This window comes from Pleurodeles waltl, chromosome 4_1 (assembly GCF_031143425.1).
Source record: "Pleurodeles waltl isolate 20211129_DDA chromosome 4_1, aPleWal1.hap1.20221129, whole genome shotgun sequence".
Taxonomy (NCBI): domain Eukaryota; kingdom Metazoa; phylum Chordata; class Amphibia; order Caudata; family Salamandridae; genus Pleurodeles; species Pleurodeles waltl.
The window spans coordinates 784439341-784459011 of record NC_090442.1 but is presented as its reverse complement, the minus strand read 5'-3'; the positions used below and the strand labels follow the sequence as shown (position 1 = coordinate 784459011).

Sequence of the window (19671 nt, the reverse complement as noted above, 5' to 3'; positions counted from 1 at the left end):
CTTCAGCTCTTTTTTCCAATGTCTTGACTCTTTATTCAACAAGCGACATACTGTCACTCACCGATGCCAGATCAGGGGTGATGGTGTTGAGCGTCCATTCCGTAGTCATGACTCTTTCCGCCAGCCTTTTGTGATCGTCTCTTAAGAGTCCTATATCTGCAGCCACAGTGTCTATTTTTAGTTAGAGTGCCTTGCAGGAGTCCGTGATGGCCTGCAGTACTGTGTCCAGGGTTGCAACCTTTCTCCACTCGGAGTGAGCTAGTGCTCGCAAGGTAAGGGTCTACAGTGGTAGTGGCTGGCCTTTGGGAGGAGACAGTCAGCTATGTCCCGTATTTTTGAGTATTTGCCCATATTGCTCTGGGCAGGGGGCTGCTGAGGTACTGCTGAGGGGGTCAGTCAGCTGCAGGCTAAGAATTAGGTGTTTAGGTAGGCAGTCTTGTTAAGGCTGCAATGGCATAATGGACTGCTCAGTCCATAGGCATCCCAACGTTTGTGTGTTTGCACAAAGTGGAGAAGGTTTGGCTGTCCGTGCCTCTCATTGTGATGTGCTGTGCAATGAAGGGGGCAGCACAGGGAATCTCCAGCGGTATCACCTGAACATCTGCGCTGGTCTTTGTAACGTCCAGAAAGAAAGAGAAGGGGCGTCCCCCCTCATTCCGTTAATCAAATTTCAGCGGTGTGTTCAAGACCTGGTAGCAACTGAGGATGCCCCTCATTCCCTCTAGTGCAGTTATGTGCTTATGCTACCCCCACTCGACTCCACAGGCTGTCCACAGCTCTCTCAAGTGGTCCTGCTGCTCCACGTAAGTCATAGCCCCCAGGTGGGCTCCAGGCAGCTGGGCTGTTATGGCTCGCTCAGGTGCTCAGGTTCTCAGCTCTCCAACGGTGGGGGCAGGCTTCCACAGTTCTTCCCCCTCACAGCACTGGTTGAGTGCTCCTCACTGCCCCCTACCGGCAGTGTTTCACCCTGAGTGGGCCCATCTTTGTGTGAGATGATGTGCAGTGCCGGGCCCAGCAGTCAAGTCTGTGTCACCCCTTCACCCTACACCCCGTCATCCCCCCCCGCCGCAAGGGTCTCCAAGTGCCTCGTCCAGGGCGGCCTGGCTTAGCATCAGTCCTCCCTCTCACCTCCATCGCAGTAGTCCATACAGCAGTCCATGCTAGTATCTCGATGACTACTACGGCCTACTCCCTCAGGCCACGGTCTTCTCCTGCAGGATCTCTGTTAAGGGCCACCTCCCCACGGCCAGCCCAGTCACCCACGCCGGCTCTTGAGATCAACTGTGTTGCAGTGTTGGCACGCTCTTGCGTGCATTGGGGCCTACCAGCCCTGTTCTTCTAGTGGCAGCGTGCCATCCTGTTGTCCTGCTGCACCCGCCGCACCGCGATCTTGGAAAACTGCTAGGCGGCCGGTCGCTGATTACTGTGTTTGCCCATCTGAGTGTTGTTTTTAGTACTTGGTGCCAAGTCGCCTGATTGTTGTTGGCTTGGTTAGTCTAGGAAGCTGGCCAAGTTGGGTTTTTTCATTAGAGATGCCCCTGAATGGAAGAGTTTGGCTGGGAGCGCCGCAAATCCTGTCCTACTTAGTCAGTGCAGAGCCACGTCCCCCGACTAGGCGTCCTTTGACAAAGTCTCTGTACACTGGGACAAGTTTATGGCTGATAATGGCACCCATTATACAGAGCTTTTGCAAGCCAAACTGTAGGATGTGGTATTCTTAGTTTTGTTTTTTGCCCAGCAATAACTTGCTGTGGGCAGTGTTAAAGGTTATCTGTCTGTCCTTTTGTCCTTTTTGTGTTTATTGGACCAGCAATCCTTGTTCAGATCCTTGTTGTGATTGTATTTCTTAAAGACTTACTTCATATGTGTCCTCTTAAACCCATCTGATGCCTCAGTGGGTTCTTAATTTGGTTTTCGTATGTGCACCCTTTTTGAACCGATGCACTACTGCCCTCTGCATCTGACTCTGAAGATGGTCTTTATCATTGCAGAAAATGTCAGCTCATTGCATAAGTGAGCTTCAGGCTCTTTCAGTCCAGCTCTTATAGGACTACCTGGTGCTGAGTACTAGACTGGCCTTTCTATTAAATGTATTGACTCAATTTCATGTTAGGCAAACCATCTTACCTCCATCATTCTTTGATCCAGCTTTCCCTTCAGAAGAGGAGGAGAAAATATACCTATCTTCTGAACCCCAAAAAGAGCACTGAGGTTTTACATCAGTTACACCAAAGACCATTAGGTAGACTATCAGCTTTTTGTCCAGTTGTATAGTCATCTGTATTAATATTTGCTGTGCACTAGCCATAAAGCAGCCTCCACACTGTCTAGGAGCCCATTCTGTCAGAGCCAAAGCTTCTACCACTGTGTTGGCATGTCCAGTGCCTGCCCTGGATTCTTTTTATTTTCAGGCAGCAATGTGGGCAACAGTGCACACATTAACGCATGCTTCATACAGGTCCGACTGTCACTTCCTGGGACAAAACAAGGTGCACATTGAGCCGCACGCAGGGTCTATCATGAAAAGTGCTCTGGATCCAATCGGTCGCCTGAGGATATTGTAAAGGTAAGGAATCTGCAGTTAGAGTATTCACTAGGAAGAGTGTTACTGAAGGTAAGTAGCTTGTTCTTTAGCATTGCACTTTTTTTTCCAATGCAATAATATGTTTGTAAGCATGTGTGGCTGTAGATACATATGCTCTTATGCTCTGCATAGTCCTGTCATCTAGTTTTGGGCTCTGACTTTTGCAACCTGCTTTTCTTTGAAGAAGTCACAAGGTTTAGTGCCTCCTCCTTTAGTTGCCAATGTGCATTGGCAATGGCGCTATTGTTTATTCTGCCATTAGTTTCGGAAACGTACTGATTAGTCTCCGTGTTTGGCACCTAACAGCGCTTTCCTTCGGGCCCAATCAATCATTCAACTTGGGTAAGAGAGCAAGAAACTCAATGCGATGGATCTTCTATTCTGTTTTCATCTCTACACGGCATCCACAGAAGACTGATTCCCTTTTGACGCCTCTTCGCAAAGGCCTAGGGCCAGCACCCGCGCCATGCATCTAGAACGTTGTCGATGAGAATGTGGGTATAGTGATGGAAAAGCTGCCCTTCCATTACTGCCCCCAGTGCCACTCGGAATTCTCGTGGTCCAACCACCATCAGGTCTGCAACCTCTCCTTCTTCTCATGAGGATGCCATATGTGACACTTCCCTCAACTTCTGGTTGAAGACTTTTTGGTACCGATGTGAGCAGAAGTGGGCCCATCAGAGGAGGCAAAGGCAAGAGTCCCAAAACAACAACAACATCTTTGGGGGCGTTGAACCGGATGTAGAAGCCGGTCACTCTGAGGCGCAGCCTATCCAGCCAAGCTCGGTGGGGAGTTCTTCCTTCAAGTCCTTTGGAGAATTGCAGCAAGATCCTGGTGCCTCTCAACCACAGAAGAATACTTCGCCCTCAAGTATGGTCAGCACTGATATGCAACCCATGCTGGCGCAGCATTCACAGGCATAGAAACCGCTCCGAGGGGGTCAGGCATCAAACCCAATGCCAAAATAGCAACTAGCTGGGCCCCACCTCCTTCAGGCTATGGTCAGCTAGACCAAAGCCATCACAGCCAACAGTGCACAGATATTGTACAAGCTTAACATCTCTTCAAAGTGGGCAGGGCCCTTGATAGCAACAATAAGGTCCACATTGGCGGTGAAGCCAGCCTTGGCATCAAAGACTCATGCAGCTCCGAGAGTGCATTTGGCACCAAAAACATAGTTGATGGCCAGCTCAGAGGATTCAGAGCAAACCATATTCCAAAGGCTGCAGGAGAAACTGGGTGGTTGCCAAAAGCGACTATTTATACACCTGCAGATGGGCAAGATCTCAACTAAGCTTCCACCGAAGCCACTGCTTCCCAAAGAAGAGGAAATTGACGTTTGAGGAACAGATTGCATTAGAGCCTCCTCCACTTATCCAAGCATGTGACATAAGGACAATGGCAGCAGGCCCTTCTCCGCTCAGCTTCCTCCTTCTCTTCCACTTCCTTGTCTACCACCACACCTCATCCCTCTTCCCCTGCTCCTCATCTTTTTCCCTGCACCTCAGTCCTTTCCCCCTCTGTATTCATCACAGGGGTCACCACACTAGTCTTACGGGGAGAACAGCCATCTTCACCTTGCAGACCGCTATGAAACAGCTTATAACCCGGAACCAAGGGATGATTGGTAAGACGACTACTGTGTTGATCCCCTGGGCATACAGATTTGGATCTGTACCCAGCCAGTCCCTCTCCCCCTGATAACAATACAGCATACCATCAAGTGTTTGAGGCCATCCACGTATCACAGAGGAGATATGCATGTAGTTGAGGAAGACAGCGACTTCCTAATAGCAACACTGTCAAAGATCCAACACACATTATAGTTCCTCCCTGTGCTAAATCGTATGCTGAAGCCCACCTCTAACACATGTAAAGAGCCAGTGAGGGGAAGATGGTCACACCCAATGACCCACCCTACATACGTGGCCACACGCACCCTTACTCGTTGATAGTCATGTGTTGTGTAAACACACAAATGTCCAGGCGACAGGAGATGCTTCCCTCCAGATAAGGAGAGTAGTAAGAAGTTGGATGCAGCAGGCAGGAGAGTAGCTGTGCAGGCACCCACACCCTGGAGTATTTCCAACTTGGTTGGCCTACTCTCACGATATCCAGCCAGCAGACGCCCAGCCAATGGGCGCCCACATGGGTCAGAAGGGTCCTGCAACAAGGGGCAATCGCCGGCCAACCCAACATAACAACAAAGTTCCAATTTCTGAAAGATGGAGGAGCTGCCATCTACTCCTTCATCCCATCGGTCACTGGTTGTCCTGTCCCCCTGACACCTCTGGTGATAATCAGAGTCAAGAAGCAACCACCATCTCTGACTCCCAGCGAGATTCCTGGCTCTCAGCTGGATGAGCTGTTCTCCGTGCGATCACCGGCATGGCCTACTCCTGCCAAACCAGGGTGCCGACTTTCCAGCAGGTAGTGCTTCTTTTTCAGCCAGATCATTAACTGGCAGTCAAAACAGTAATGCACCTCCTGAGGATGGGCTCCGGCCGTAGTTCCATATGCCAGACTACAATTTTATTCTCTTCAGCAGTGCCTATCATCGCAATGGTCAGGGAAGATTTGGGGGTCATAATGACCCCGGCGGTCGGCGTTAGTGTGGCAGTAGTACTGCCAACAGGCTGCCATGGTGGTAGCAGCCGCCGGGCTGGAGATAACCATCTCTAGCTCAGAGGCCGCCATTGTGCTGCCGGCGGGATTATGACCCTGCCTACCGCCAAGGTTTTCGTGGTGTTGGTAACACCACGAAAACCATGGCAGTAGGGCCTATCAGTGACAGGGAATTCTTTCCCTGTCACTGATAGGAGGCCACCACTCCCCCACCTCTCCAGACACCTCCCCGACCCTCCCCTACATCCACGTCCCCCAATCACACACACACAAACACACTCACACTCTTATTCACACATACATACATGCATGCATTCTTCCATTCACACACACATCCATACACACTACAAAACATGCACGCAGACACGCATTCCTATTTCCATACATTCACGCACTCACACTCATACATTCACGCACTCATTCAACACAAAACACACACCCGCATTCATGTACACACTCACACATACATGCACACACCCCCGCCCTCCCCCCACACACACACAACCCCCCCCCTCCCCTATCGGAGACCCGACTTATTTGGATCCAGGGGGTCTTCCGGCAGGAGACGGGCGCAGTGCTGCTGCCGTCAGCAGTACACCCCCAGGCCATATTATTTGTCATAATATGGCTGGCGGCGGTCTACTGGTGTGGCGCTGCTGGCGGTAGCAGCGACACCTTACCGCCATCCGCCAGTATGGCCACAGCCGGATTTCCACTCTTCTTGTGGCGGAAATCCGGCTGTTGTCATATTATGGCGGACAGATGGTAGCCGCGGAGACGGTCTTTTGGCGGCCGTCACCGCTGTGGTAGGCGTTTTTTACCGCCGATGTTGTAATGAGGGCCTTAGTGTTGCTACTGGCCAGCACCAATAGCTCTCTGCAGTGGTGTAACAGCAATAATCTGTTGCAGAGCTGGCACTTCACGGACCCCACTCCGCACGTGATCATCACCATGGACTCTTCACTCTCATGGTGACGAGCGTACCTTCACAAGTTAACTGTTCAGGGTATGTGGTTACCTCAACAAGTGGGTCTCCACATCCTTAGCTTCTGGCCACCCAGCTGGCTCTCAAAGCCTTCCTACAGAACATTCAGCACAAAAAAGTCCCTGTAAAGACAACATGACCCCTTGGTGGTACCTGTAGAAGCTGAGCAGCAACCTCTCCCTGCAGTTGTCAGCAGTTGCGCAGATCATTTGGCATTGGGTGGTTCACCATTGGATACACATTCTGGTGGTGTACATTTTGGTAGTAGACAATGATTTCGCAGACCTCCTCATCGGGATGCAGCAGCAAGTCCACGAGTCAGAACTCTACTTGTAAGTAGAACCATGAAGGGGCCACGGGATTAACCTCTTTGTCCCCACACAAAAAGCAAAATGCCAAAGCTTCACTTTCAGGTTTTCTCTTCTGGAGTCTGTGGGCAATGCTCTGTGGAAGAACTGGTCAAGGATCTTTGCCTTTTCTTTTCCGCCTCTCGCACTCCTTCCGTACACGGTCAGGAAGCTTCGGCAAACCTGCCTTACCCTCAACCCTGACTCTTGACCCTCCTCAAGATGTTTGTTGTTGTGCACCAGAAGGTCCAAAATAGGTCAGATATTCTTATACAGAACCAAGGCAGAATCTGAGACCCCTAGCAGCAGAGCCTAGTGATTTGGTTCCAGAGGTCCTAGAGTTTGGTTATCTCAACTTTCCCTCAAAAATGCATGACCATTCTCAAGGATGTGCGCAGGCCCACTCCTGCTGTTATGCTACTAAGTGGAATCTTTTTGTCTGTTCCTGCATCCCTAAGCACTAGGACCCTCTCAAACTTTCAGTGACAGATATTGGGGGTCATTCTGACCTTGGCGGTAAAAGGGCCATACCGCCGGTCAGAACTCTGCCATACTACCGCCGCAGCCACGGTAAACCACCACGGTCATTCTGACCACCAACTGTGAATCCGCCAAAAACCCGACATCCAAGGAAGGCCGCCACATCAGCGGGCCGCGGAAAACTGGAGATGACCAAACCTCCACCGCCACGCCAACACAAACACGCCCATGCCATTCTGACCCACCAATCCACGCGGCGGTCTTTCAACCGCGGTATTCCATTGGCGGTACACACCGCTGCGCTCAAAATACACACACAGCTCCAAAACACTGCCACATTGGGCAATGTGAAATACACACACCTGACACACATACCAACAACACTCCCACACATCCATACAACTATAAAACACACACCCACATCACCCACAAACCCCTACGACCGAAGATCAGAGACAAAGGAGAGAGAGACACATCACAGAATAGAGAGCTACATCACACAGAAGCACACTACACCATCACACACACCACAGAAGCACAAAGCACCACACACCAACACACTCATCACCATATATACCACCCCACACCTCATCCACACCACCCCATGGCACCCCAAAGGCACCCACGCTTTTCGGACCAAGAACTGCAGGTCATGGTGGAGGAAATCATAAGAGTTGAACCGCAGCTCTTCGGCTCACAGGTGCAGCACACCACCATAGCCAGGAAGGCGGAGCTATGGCAGCGGATCGTGGACAGGGTCAACGCGGTGGGACAGCATCCCAGAAATAGAGACGACTTCCACAAACGCTGGAACGACTTAAGGGGAAAGGTGCGCTCGATGGTCTTGCGACACAACATCGCAGTGCAGAAGACTGGCGGGGGACCCCCACCCACTCCTCCCGAATTCACAGCATGGGAGCAAGAGGTACTAAACATCCTGCATCCTGATGGCCTCGCTGGAGTACACGGAGGAATGGACTCTGGTAAGTACAATCTCAACTACTTCCCCCCCCCAGCATGCTAACCCCCACCACCACCCTCACCCCCAACCCCCAACACACATCCTCCCTGAGAATGTCTCTCCAGCACAACCCACCCAACACCAACCCCTGCATGCCCCCACAAACTATGGACACCCATCACCCAAGCATGACCACTGCACATACCCCCCCCCCAACACCCCCACAACACCTCCCCCAAGGGAATGGCAGCACTGGGGGACAAGGGCACCAATCAATGGCACGCAATAGCACACACAGAAACAATAACCATACTCTCTTACCCCATGCAGGACCCGAACGCCAACACACCGGCCAGGAGGGTCCAGAAATGTCCATCCCCCCCCCCCCCAGAAGAGGCACCCAGCGATGACAGCAGCTCTGTCGACCTGGAACCTGACGACCAGCCCGGACCATCGGGGACCTCTGGACAGTGGGTTCCCCACACACAGGCCACAGCAGACCCAACCCCCTCTGGGAACAACAGCACAGCTCCCACCCAGCGGGCCCATGCCTCTGTCTCTAGGACAGGTCAATCAGCGGTGTGTCTGCCACTACAGGGCACCCAGGCTAACCCACCACCCCAACAACAACAGGGACCTGGGGGCAGTGGTAGTGGGCACACCGTCCAGGGGACAGAGGCCCAGGGAAACAGGGCAACTCGTAGGGCTGCTGTGCGACGGGGGGAGGAGAGGCCCAGGGAACCCACTCTCCAAGAGGCCCTCACCACCATCATGGCAGCCTACCACCACTCCCAAGAGACGATGGCGACGGTACTGGCCAGGTTCCAGGAGATCCAGGCACAGCAGGAGGAACGCTACCTGGGGTTCACCAATCAACTCACAAACATCTCTACCGCTATGGGGAGCATAGTCCAGGCCCTCAACCGTATAGAAGACACGTTGCTGGACCGTGTGGCACCACACAGGGCCCCTGTCCCTAGCCAGGAACAGCCTACCACCTCCGCCGGCGCTAGTGGACAGGAGGCCCCACCACAACGACAGGCCACCAGAACCCCACCTCCTGCTGAAGAACCACCACCCCGCAAGAGGAGCCTGAGATCAAAGAAATCGACAGAGTAGGATGTCAAGACCCCCGCCAGCATGAGACCCCCCCTGAAGTCATCCCACTGTCCCACATTGCCACCCTGTCCAACCTTGAACTGCCCCTGCTCCATCCTTCCACAGGCATATGGACAATGCACCTGTGAGACTGAGAACTGGACTCTGCCATGGCCATTACTCCACCCCCACCCATCACCGTGTTTATATCATGTAACATTATCTAGCACAAAAAATAAATCACTCAATGCACTTAAATCAAACATGAGTCAGGCTGTATTATTTACAAATGTAGAACACATTACCGATCAATTATGTTCTGTTAACTTTGTGCTGAACACATACCAAGATCAATAAGCATTAGTCCATGGGCTAACCAAGCAGTAGTCACGGAGTGGGTCATACAGCACTGAAAAGGGAAGGGAAAATCAAACATCAGTTTCAAAGAACTGGGGGGTCATAGACAAAGCTGAGAAGCAGGAGGCTTGCAGGAAAAGTAAAATGGCGTGCTTGATTCTTACCTGTGTGCTACTGAAAATACTGTTGGATAACTCTGTCCCTGTTGTCTGTGTCGTCCTCTGAGTCTTCCTCCTCTTCACTCTCCGCAGGCTCCACAGCTGCTTCAATACCACCATCTGGACCATCCTCCTGCAGGAAAGGCACCTGACGTCGCAATGCCAGATTGTGAAGCATACAGCAGGCCACGATGATCTGGCACACCTTCTTTGGTGAGTACATCAGGGATCCCCCTGTCATATGCAGACACCTAAACCTGGCCTTCAGAACCCCAAAGGTCCATTCTATGATCCTCCTAGTTCGCCCATGGGCCTCATTGTACCGTTCCTCAGCCCTGGTCCGGGGATTCCTCACTGGGGTCAATAGCCAAGGCAGGTTGGGGTAACCAGAGTCACCAATTAGCCACACACGTTGTCTCTGTAGCTGTTCCATCACATAAGGGATGCTGCTATTACGCATCACATAGGTGTCATGCACTGAACCAGGGAACATTGCATTCACATGGGAGATGTACTGGTCAGCCAAACAGACCACATGGACGTTCATAGAATGGTAACTCTTCCTGTTTCTGTACACCTGCTCATCGTCTTTTGGGGGGACTAAGGCTACATGGGTCCCATCAATGGCACCAATTATGTTGGGAATATGTCCAAGGGCATAAAAATCACCCTTCACAGTGGGCAAATCAACCTCCTCTGGGAATATGATGTATCTCCGCATGTGTTTCGTCAGGGCAGACAACACTCTAGACAAAACCTTAGAAAACATTGGCTGAGACATTCCAGATGACATGGCCACTGTTGTCTGGAATGAGCCACTTGCAAGAAAATGGAGGACTGACAGCACCTGCACCAGAGGGGGAATTCCTGTGGGTTGGCGGATGGGGGACATCAGGGCTGGCTCCAGCTGGGCAATCAGTTCATGGATAGTGGCACGGTCAAGTCGGTATCGTAGTATGATGTGGCATTCTTCCATTGTCGACAGGTCCACCAGCGGTCGGTACACGCGAGGATTCATCCTTCTCCTCGCAAATCCCAGCGGACGGTGCCTAGGAAGGACAACATGGAGCACAGAGTCAAGATCATCACTGGTACGTTCACCACTGCTTGCATGGCACACGGTTATCTAGGTATTGAAAGGCGTGTATGTGTGGCAATGCCAGGCCTAGGCCTGTGTGTCGCAGTAGAGATTATGCCATGTGGGCCCTTGAAATGGCGGCTGCCTGACCTGTGAAGTGGGACAATGGGATGTGAGGTCACTGCGCTGGCGGGGCACACCGTGGCGGTAGGCGGTCGAAGACCGCTATACGGAGCCGCATTGGACAACATTGAAGCCTATGGGTTTCAGGAGCCAATGACGATGTGCGCCGGCGGTCGCGGTACGCACCGCCGCGGGCGTGACCGCCATTTCCTATCTGCTTAATCACTCGAGACCTGATCATCCACAGGAGAGGACCTTTACTGCAAGTGCTGCTGTGAACTCGGTCTGGAAGTGACAATGGCTGCTGCGACTGGGGAAAGGGCCCCTGCCTTCACGTCTGAAAGTTGGAGAAGCTCGTGGATGGGGTCGTCCCCCAGTATGCGTTACTCTACGGTCCTCCAGACCAACAGGTGAGTACACCGGGTGCACATGGAATGGGCGATGCCTGTGTGGAGTGGGGTGGATGTAAGTTGGTGGGGTGGGGGGCGAATGAGGAGTGCAACGCACGACAGATGAGAGCATGTGCAATATTGCAAGGTTGGGGAGGGGGGGCCAATCACATCTAACATGCAGTAAGTTGATGAATGTTTCCTTCCCACCCTGTACATGTCACATAGGTCAGCGCCCATCAGAAAGTCGAGATTTGGCGTGCCATCGCCAAGGAAGTCCGGGCCCTGGGGGTCCACGTCAGACGGGGCACCCACTGCCGCAAGAGGTGGGAGGACATCCGCCGCGGAACCAGGAAGACCGCCGAGTCACTGCTGGGGATGGCCTCCCAACCTAGGAGGGGTGCCAGTCGTACCCTGACCCCCCCTGATGTCCCGGATCCTGGCGGTGGCCTACCCTGATTTGGATGGGCGCTTGAGAGCATCACAGCAGACACAAGGGGGTGAGTATCAGCACATTCAGCTATCTTTCTGCGCAGTGGAGGCATCTGGGTGGGGAGGAGGGTTGGGGGTGACATTAGGCCAGGGCGCTTTCTGTAGTGTAGTCCTCTCCCTTAGGCATGGCCCTGTGCTCCCGGCCCCCACCTCCGTAGGGTGACAAGTCCAGCTATTGATGGTCCAGCCTCACACATGTGCGCGTTAGTCGTCTCCTGACCTGTTGTCCGAGTCAGAAGTACTGAGTAGTGTGCCCCGAATGCGCGGCTTAGTGCATGCGGCTCCTGTGTCTGTCCTCTCCGCCAACGGTGTTGACATTGCATGCACTCAACCAGGTCTTCTCTTTCTCCCCCCACCCTTCTTCTTCATCTTCTTGTCCATGTGTGCATTAGCATCATCAGGCGGAGGAGATTTGGCATTGGAGCACGAGGGAGCTGCAAGCCACAAGGCCCCGGTGGGCACAGGAACAGACACTGAGGGCCCAAGTGAGCCGGAGGGCGAGGGGAGCACCACGACGGGGACCGCTGGTGAGAGCAGTGACAGCGACACGTCCTCGGATTGGAGCTCCCTAGCGGTGGCGGCGACATCCGGGCCCCCCGCCTCTACAGGTACAGCTGCCACCCAGCGCACCAGCCCCGCCCTCCCAGCAGCCCCTCAGCCTACGCTCCGTGCCCGGTCGTCCAGGAAGGCGGGCGTCTCCTTCGCCCCAGGCACCTCAGCCCCTGCCCCTGTTACCCCTGCTGCCCTCAGTGAGGAGGTCATTGATCTCCTCAGGACACTCATTGTTGGGCAGACTACCCTTTTGAATGCCATCCAGGGGGTAGAAAGGGAGGTGCATCGGAGCAATGCCTACCTGGAGGGCATTCATTCGGGTCAGGCTGCCCATCAACGATCGTTCAATGCTCTGGCCTCAGCACTGACGGCAGCCATTGTCCCTGTTTCCAGCCTCCCTCTTCTGACTGCCTCCACCCTTTCTCTGTCTCCTGTCCCTCAGCCTATCCCATCCACACCATCAGACCAGCCTGCACACACCTCAACACCCAAGGGCAGCTCTTCCAGACACAAGCACCACAGATCCCACAAACACTCACCCAAGCAACACACAGATGCAGACATCCCAACAGTCACTACCACCCCTGTGTCCCCCTCCTCCTCGTCTCCCTCCTCCCTCCCTGTGACGTCTCCACTCACACCTGCATGCACACCAACATCAGCCAGTGCTTCCATCACCACCACACCCTCCTGTACAGTCCGCACGCGTGCAGTCACCACCCCCACTGCCATTTACACGTCCCCTGTGTCCTCTCCCAGTGTCTCTGTCACCACCCCTTCCAAGACACACAAACGCAGGCAGACACCCACCCAACAGACATCCACCTCACAACAGCCTACAGCACCTGCACCTTCACCCAATGACAGCACACCTGACTCTCCTACAACCACATCCTCTTCCTCAACTTCCATCTCCACTTCTCCTACCTTTTACCTTGGCCCTAAAAAACTTTTCCTGGCTAATCTTGAGCTCTTCCCCTCCGATGACCTACCCCCTCCATCTGCAAAGAGTCCCAAGAGCACCACAGCCACCACCAGCCCAACTTCGGGTGTCACTGTTGTGCATGAGTTCTGGAGCCCACCCTTTGCCAGCAGTGACACCTCCATCAGCAGCAAGGACACATCCAGCCCCCCCCCCCCCCGGCAAGAGGACCAGGAAACACAAGGGCCGCCGTGCGAAGACTGACACGGCTGCCCCCAAGGAGCAGAGTTCGCCCACTTCACCAGCCACAACGTCTAGGGGAGGCAAGGGCCCGAGAGCCCCATCTAAGGAGCGTAAGGGCAGCAGGGCGGAGACGTCAGCCAGCAGGAGCGCGGAGCAGGTGGGCCCCACATGCCACATCCCAGCTGTAAAGGAGGACACCAAAGGGCCCAGGACTCCGTCACCGAAGGGCCCAGGAACATCACGGCCGGAGGGCGTCTGAGCACGGAGGCCAGGTCTGGCTCCCTTGAACCTACTGGATGTGCACCGCTGAACAGGGCCCCGCCGTGAAGATAGGTACCGCTGAACAGGGCCCGCCGTGCAGAAGAGCACCGCTGAACAGGGCCCGCCGTGCAGAAGAGCACCGCTGATCCGGGCCCTGCCGTGAAGATAGGCACCGCTGAACAGGGCCCCGCCGTGAAGATAGGCACCGCTGAACAGGGCCCCACCGTGAAGATAGGCACCGCTGAACAGGGCCCCGCCGTGAAGATAGGTACCGCTGAACAGGGCCCGCCGTGCAGAAGAGCACCGCTGAACAGGGCCCGCCGTGCAGAAGAGCACCGCTGAACAGGGCCCCGCCGTGCAGAAGAGCACCGCTGAACAGGGCCCCGCCGTGAAGATAGGCACCGCTGAACAGGGCCCCGCCGTGAAGATAGGCACCGCTGAACAGGGCCCCGCCGTGAAGATAGGCACCGCTGAACAGGGCCCCGCCGTGAAGATAGGCACCGCTGAACAGGGCCCCGCCGTGAAGATAGGCACCGCTGAACAGGGCCCCGCCGTGAAGATAGGTACCGCTGAACAGGGCCCGCCGTGCAGAAGAGCACCGCTGAACAGGGCCCGCCGTGCAGAAGAGCACCGCTGAACAGGGCCCCGCCGTGAAGATAGGCACCGCTGAACAGGGCCCGCCGTGCAGAAGAGCACCGCTGAACAGGGCCCCGCCGTGAAGATAGGCACCGCTGAACAGGGCCCGCCGTGCAGAAGAGCACCGCTGAACAGGGCCCGCCGTGCAGAAGAGCACCGCTGAACAGGGCCCCGCCGTGAAGATAGGCACCGCTGAACAGGGCCCGCCGTGCAGAAGAGCACCGCTGAACAGGGCCCTGCCGTGAAGATAGGCACCGTTGAACAGGGCCCGCCGTCTCAAGCACCGCTCCGCTGGGCCCCTTCATCTCAAGCACCGCTCCGCTGGGCCCCTTCATCTCAAGCACCGCTCCGCTGGGCCCCGCCGTCTCAAGCACCGCTCCGCTGGGCCCCGCCGTCTCAAGCACCGCTCCGCTGGGCCCCGCCGTCTCAAGCACCGCTCCGCTGGGCCCCGCCGTCTCAAGCACCGCTCCGCTGGGCCCCTTCATCTCAAGCACCGCTCCGCTGGGCCCCTTCATCTCAAGCACCGCTCCGCTGGGCCCCTTCATCTCAAGCACCGCTCCGCTGGGCCCCTTCATCTCAAGCACCGCTCCGCTGGGCCCTGCCGTCTCAAGCACCGCTCCGCTGGGCCCTGCCGTCTCAAGCACCGCTCCGCTGGGCCCTTCATCTCAAGCACCGCTCCGCTGGGCCCCTTCATCTCAAGCACCGCTCCTCTGGGCCCCTTCATCTCAAGCACCGCTCCTCTGGGCCCCTTCATCTCAAGCACCGCTCCGCTGGGCCCCGCCGTCTCAAGCACCGCTCCGCTGGGCCCCGCCGTCTCAAGCACTGTCTATGGTTCACTGTGCCCACCATGCCTCCTCCTTGACCAGTGGAGACTGTTGTCCACTTGAGAGACTGTGGCTTTGCACTCCCCAGGATGGCACAGTGGGCAACCCACCCACTGTAGAAACTTGAGAGACTGTGGCTTTGCACTCCCCAGGATGGAACAGTGGGCAAGCCACCCAGTGTAGAGACTTGAGAGACTGTGGCTTTGCACTCCCCAGGATGGCAGAGTGGGCAACCCACCCACTGTAGAGACTTGAGAGACTGTGGCTTTGCACTCCCCAGGATGGCACAGTGGGCAACCCACCCACTGTAGAGACTTGAGAGACTGTGGCTTTGCACTCCCCAGGATGGCACAGTGGCCCCTTCGTGGATCTTGCGTCGTGGACTCATGTGGCTGTGGTGCCCCCCCCTTCCCTTCCCCCTGAGGTGCCTGTAGTATTTTCATCAGATGCCCCTGCAGTGTTCTCTCCAAAAGACTCAGGTCTCCTGTGTGGGCTTTGCCCTTGTGTCGCTACACTGTAGCCCACGGACTGTTCCATTTGACTTTGATGTAGCGGACTAATTGCCTCGGTTCTCCATGGCAGTGTGTATAGTATTATTTTGTTAGGGATATTTTGCATAGTTGCCGATACATCTCAGAGTCTATTTTTTATATAAAAATTTGGTTCACAATTTAATTATGTATTTGCATTTTTCCGGGGGGTTTGGGTGGTGTCACTGTGCATTGTTGCTCAGCATTGGTGTGTACATAGTTTGGGGGGGGGGGTCGCATATGTGTGTGCCCGTAAGCTTTCCTCCTCCCCCCTCCCGTGTGTCGTAGGTGCAGTACTCACCGTTGTCGTCTGCGCCGGAGTTCGTACTCGTGGTAGATGAGCAGGTAGACGAGTGCAGGTAGGATGTTTAATTCGGGTTCCATGCTGTCCTCCGTACTCGTGGAGTGTGTTTTGGTGCGCGTTTTCCCATCCGTAGTCTGTTTCCGCCGTGTTTTTATCGGCGGGGCTCCCGCCCCGGAAAAGGTGGCGGATTGGTGAGTTGTGATAGTGTGGGCGGTACATTGTCTGCCGCCTGCCTGTTGGCGGTGACCGCCGCGCTGTTTGTCTGTACCGCGGTGGCGGTCGGAGTGTTAATGTGGCGGGCTGTGTTGGCGGTTGCCGCCAGGGTCAGAATTCCATTTTTTGGACCGCCGGCCTGTTGGCGGGTTGGCCGCCGCTTTATCACCGACCGCCAGGGTTAGAATCACCCCCATTATCTGTTACCTTCTTCACTTGTAGAAGTCATGCTGAGACTACACTTTCATACACCTTTCCCTAGCTGCTTCTGCAGCTTACATGCATAACAGGAATCTGTCTCATTCTTCATGATCCCTGTCATCAAGCTTTTCATGAAGGACTCAAATGTGTCATGTGGCAGCATTCTAAGAGAAGCACGTAAACCTACAACCAGACTGTTACGCTGCAAAATTGAAACGTTTTGAAGGCTACTGTCAACCTAAAATAATTGACCCACTCAAAGCTTTGGTTCAAGACATTGTTATTTGCTACATTTGTAGAACGTAAACTTTCTACATTTGTAGAACGCAAACTTACCATATGCGTCTATTTAGCTATAAGTTCTTATCTCCAAAATAGACGACGCATCTCTTTATTCAGAATTCAAGTTATTCAGGCTTTCATGGAAGGTCTCAAAATAGTCATTCTACCAAGGGTACCGCTAGCACTTTTGAGCCAATGCATGCATGCCCTTTTCATGGAAAGTGGCTTTCTTGATAGCTGCCACTTCCCTAAGACATGGAAGTGAACTCCAGGCTCTACCTTTAGAAGAACCATTCTTCCAAATACACATGGATGGAGTAGTTCTTTGAACAAACCCTAAATTCCTTCCAAAAGTTGTTTCACATTTCCTTATAAACCAATCAGTTGAATTACCAGTTTTCTTTCTGCAATCATACTCAGTTGCAGAAAGAGCTCTTCACACACTAGATGTTAAAAGGGCTCTAATGTATTATATTGATAGAACCAAAGATTTTAGGAAATCTAAACAGCTTTTTGTTGCTTTTTCAGTACTTCATAAAGGCAACCCAATATTAAAAAATGGTACAGCTAGATGGATAATCCAAACGTATTCAAACTTGCTATGCTAAAGCCAAACGGCAGTTACCGGTTACCCCCAGAGCACACTTCACTAGAATGGAAGCCTCTATGGGTTTTCTAGGTAACATCCCCATAGCAGATATATGTAAAGCTGCTACTCGGTCTATACATTTACTAAACACTACTGTGTAGATGTATTACCACACCAGCAAGCTAATGTTGGCCAGGCTGTGCTTAGAACATTTTTTCAGTTAACTCCAGCAGGCTAGCCACAGATTATATGGAGGGACAGCTTTACAATCTATGCAAAGCATTTGTATCTACAGCCACACATACTATTGAATGGAAAATGTTACTTATCCAGTAGACATCTGTTCATGGCATGTAGTGGTGTAGATTCACATGCCCCCTCCCCCCCCCCAATGCCTGTAGCCGTTGCAGTTACTTTTACATATAAATATTGTACATATGTAAATACATTGCATGGCCGTCTCTTTTTCTTTACTCTTTATTCACTCCTTTCCTCGCCTGCCTGTAGGAAAACAGTCTAACAAAGGGCTTCTTGCCCATGCGCAGTATCCCCGAGAGGAGGAGCCACTCAATCCTGTGATTCGAATATTCTTAGAACAAAAACAACTTATAACACTCCGGACCCAACACTAGATAGCCGACTTACTCAAAGCATGTGAATCTACAGCACTACATGGCACAAACAGATGTCTACTGGGTAAGTAACATTTTCTCTCTGTGACCTCCCCAAGTTGGACTTTCGAACTTGTTACAATGTGAGATGTGCATTGTGTAATATACATTGCATCACTGGAGGATTAAAGTGCATTCTTCTGTGGTAGTGTAGATCTTTACTCAAACTCCACTAGTATTTAAGTTCAAATTCCTGTGGAGTTCCCCCTTTAAGAAGTTGTTCTCTCTCATGTCTAGCCTAACCAGTTCTTTTTCTTGAACCTTGTAAAACTGCTTGAGCTCATAGATGCTTTTCACACTGTTGACCCATCCCACGTCCTTCAGATAACATATAATCAACAAACCTTATGATATTAACTTTTTGGTTATGTCTCCTAAGAGACCGAAATATAGTTTCTATGTCATTTTGAGGATACTTGGGTTTTATTTGGATAATATCAATAAGACAAGAATTTGGCTTGTACAAACACCACTGGAGCTGCCAGGTTTCAATTTAAGACCCAGCATGCCATACAGACATCCTTCTACGTCACAGCTTTTCTTATTAGTTGTTAAGAATTGTCAGTCTACCACCTCCTATCCTAAGGCCAAGCACATTCCTGTTGTGGAACCCCCCCACCCCCCTCCCCAAAAAAAGTAATCTCCTGGGACCAAACTCGGGCCATTTTCACCTTGGCTGCGCAGTCATAAGCTGCTCATAGAACTTTCTTTGCCCTCCTAAATTCTCACTTTGGTCTACTATGCTTCTGCTTACCATTCATATGAACATAGTCAAAGATCAGTCCAGAGAAGTAATTCCTGCCAGGATGTGCACTAAATCTAATCTAGACTATTGTTCTGTTTAGAATCTCCAGTATCCTCCAGGAAGCATGCAGCACAGAGTTATTGATGAAATAACTACAGACACTAATGATCTATGTAATTGCTATCTAATATCAAGCACTCCTCATTAGTTTAGTTCACTTATTTAGGCTTTCTAATGTGGCTAAGTTGTGACCTTGAAACCTGAAAACCTGGTAATTAATACCAAAGATTGGGTTTCTCAGCAAATCAAATCATCTCCCTGTGCCACATATTTCAAAAACATGTAATGTATGTATGTATGTGAAACCTCATTGTACAGAGTGTGGTCTGTAACTGCTCCCATTTGCATCCAGGAGTCATGGTACGTACACTACTGCAGAGGGACAATGTGCACATACACCTGTTTTTGTGACACTACTGAGACACTGTGGTAATATGGAAGGGGCCGCAGATGCCTCTGCTCCCACGCTGTGTTATGGGGAAGGGATCAGAGGTAAGGAGCCTGTCAGGAGGCATACTGATAATTTACTGCACCCTTCCTTAGATCATGGTTATCCTTTTGAAGTAAAAGCAGGTACTACAAACTCAAAGTGGCTGCTTCATGCAGCCACGCTGTCTTTCACTAATGCGCTTCCCCCAGGGCAACATTGAGTTTGCTTGCATCCTGGGGACAGCGCATTACCAATAATAAGCCGCATTGTCCTTGTTTATGCCCGGCACACCCAATTGAATGTGCAGCAACAGTATGTCCTCTTTGTAATATGGCTGCGCAGGGCTGTCATTCAGACTTAAACTAACACAAACTCACACACATACAAACATTCTCCCCCACACCCGTGCACATCCTTCTGTATATGAAAATAAGAAGGGAAAAATTAACAATAATAATGTACAAGTCTATACTATGCACCTGTACCTCTCTGAACCACAGCAAAGCGCGTTGTATATTGCACAAACTACT

The 19671-nt window shown here is 52.5% G+C and overlaps 1 protein-coding gene across 6 annotated transcripts in view; it reads left to right on the top strand.

Annotated features, from left to right (window-relative positions):
• Positions 1–19671, top strand: part of LOC138288169 (golgin subfamily B member 1-like) — a 379608-nt gene that overhangs the window by 83971 nt on the left and 275966 nt on the right. Inside the window, exons 1-2 of one of the 6 annotated variants that reach the window (XM_069229486.1) lie at positions 11415–11686; positions 12071–12286. The exons of the other annotated variants lie outside the window; for them this stretch is intronic. The gene's annotated coding sequence lies outside the window, so the exon portion shown is untranslated. Of the gene's footprint in view, positions 1–11414; positions 11687–12070; positions 12287–19671 lie in introns of those variants that run through there. 6 annotated transcript variants of the gene reach the window in all.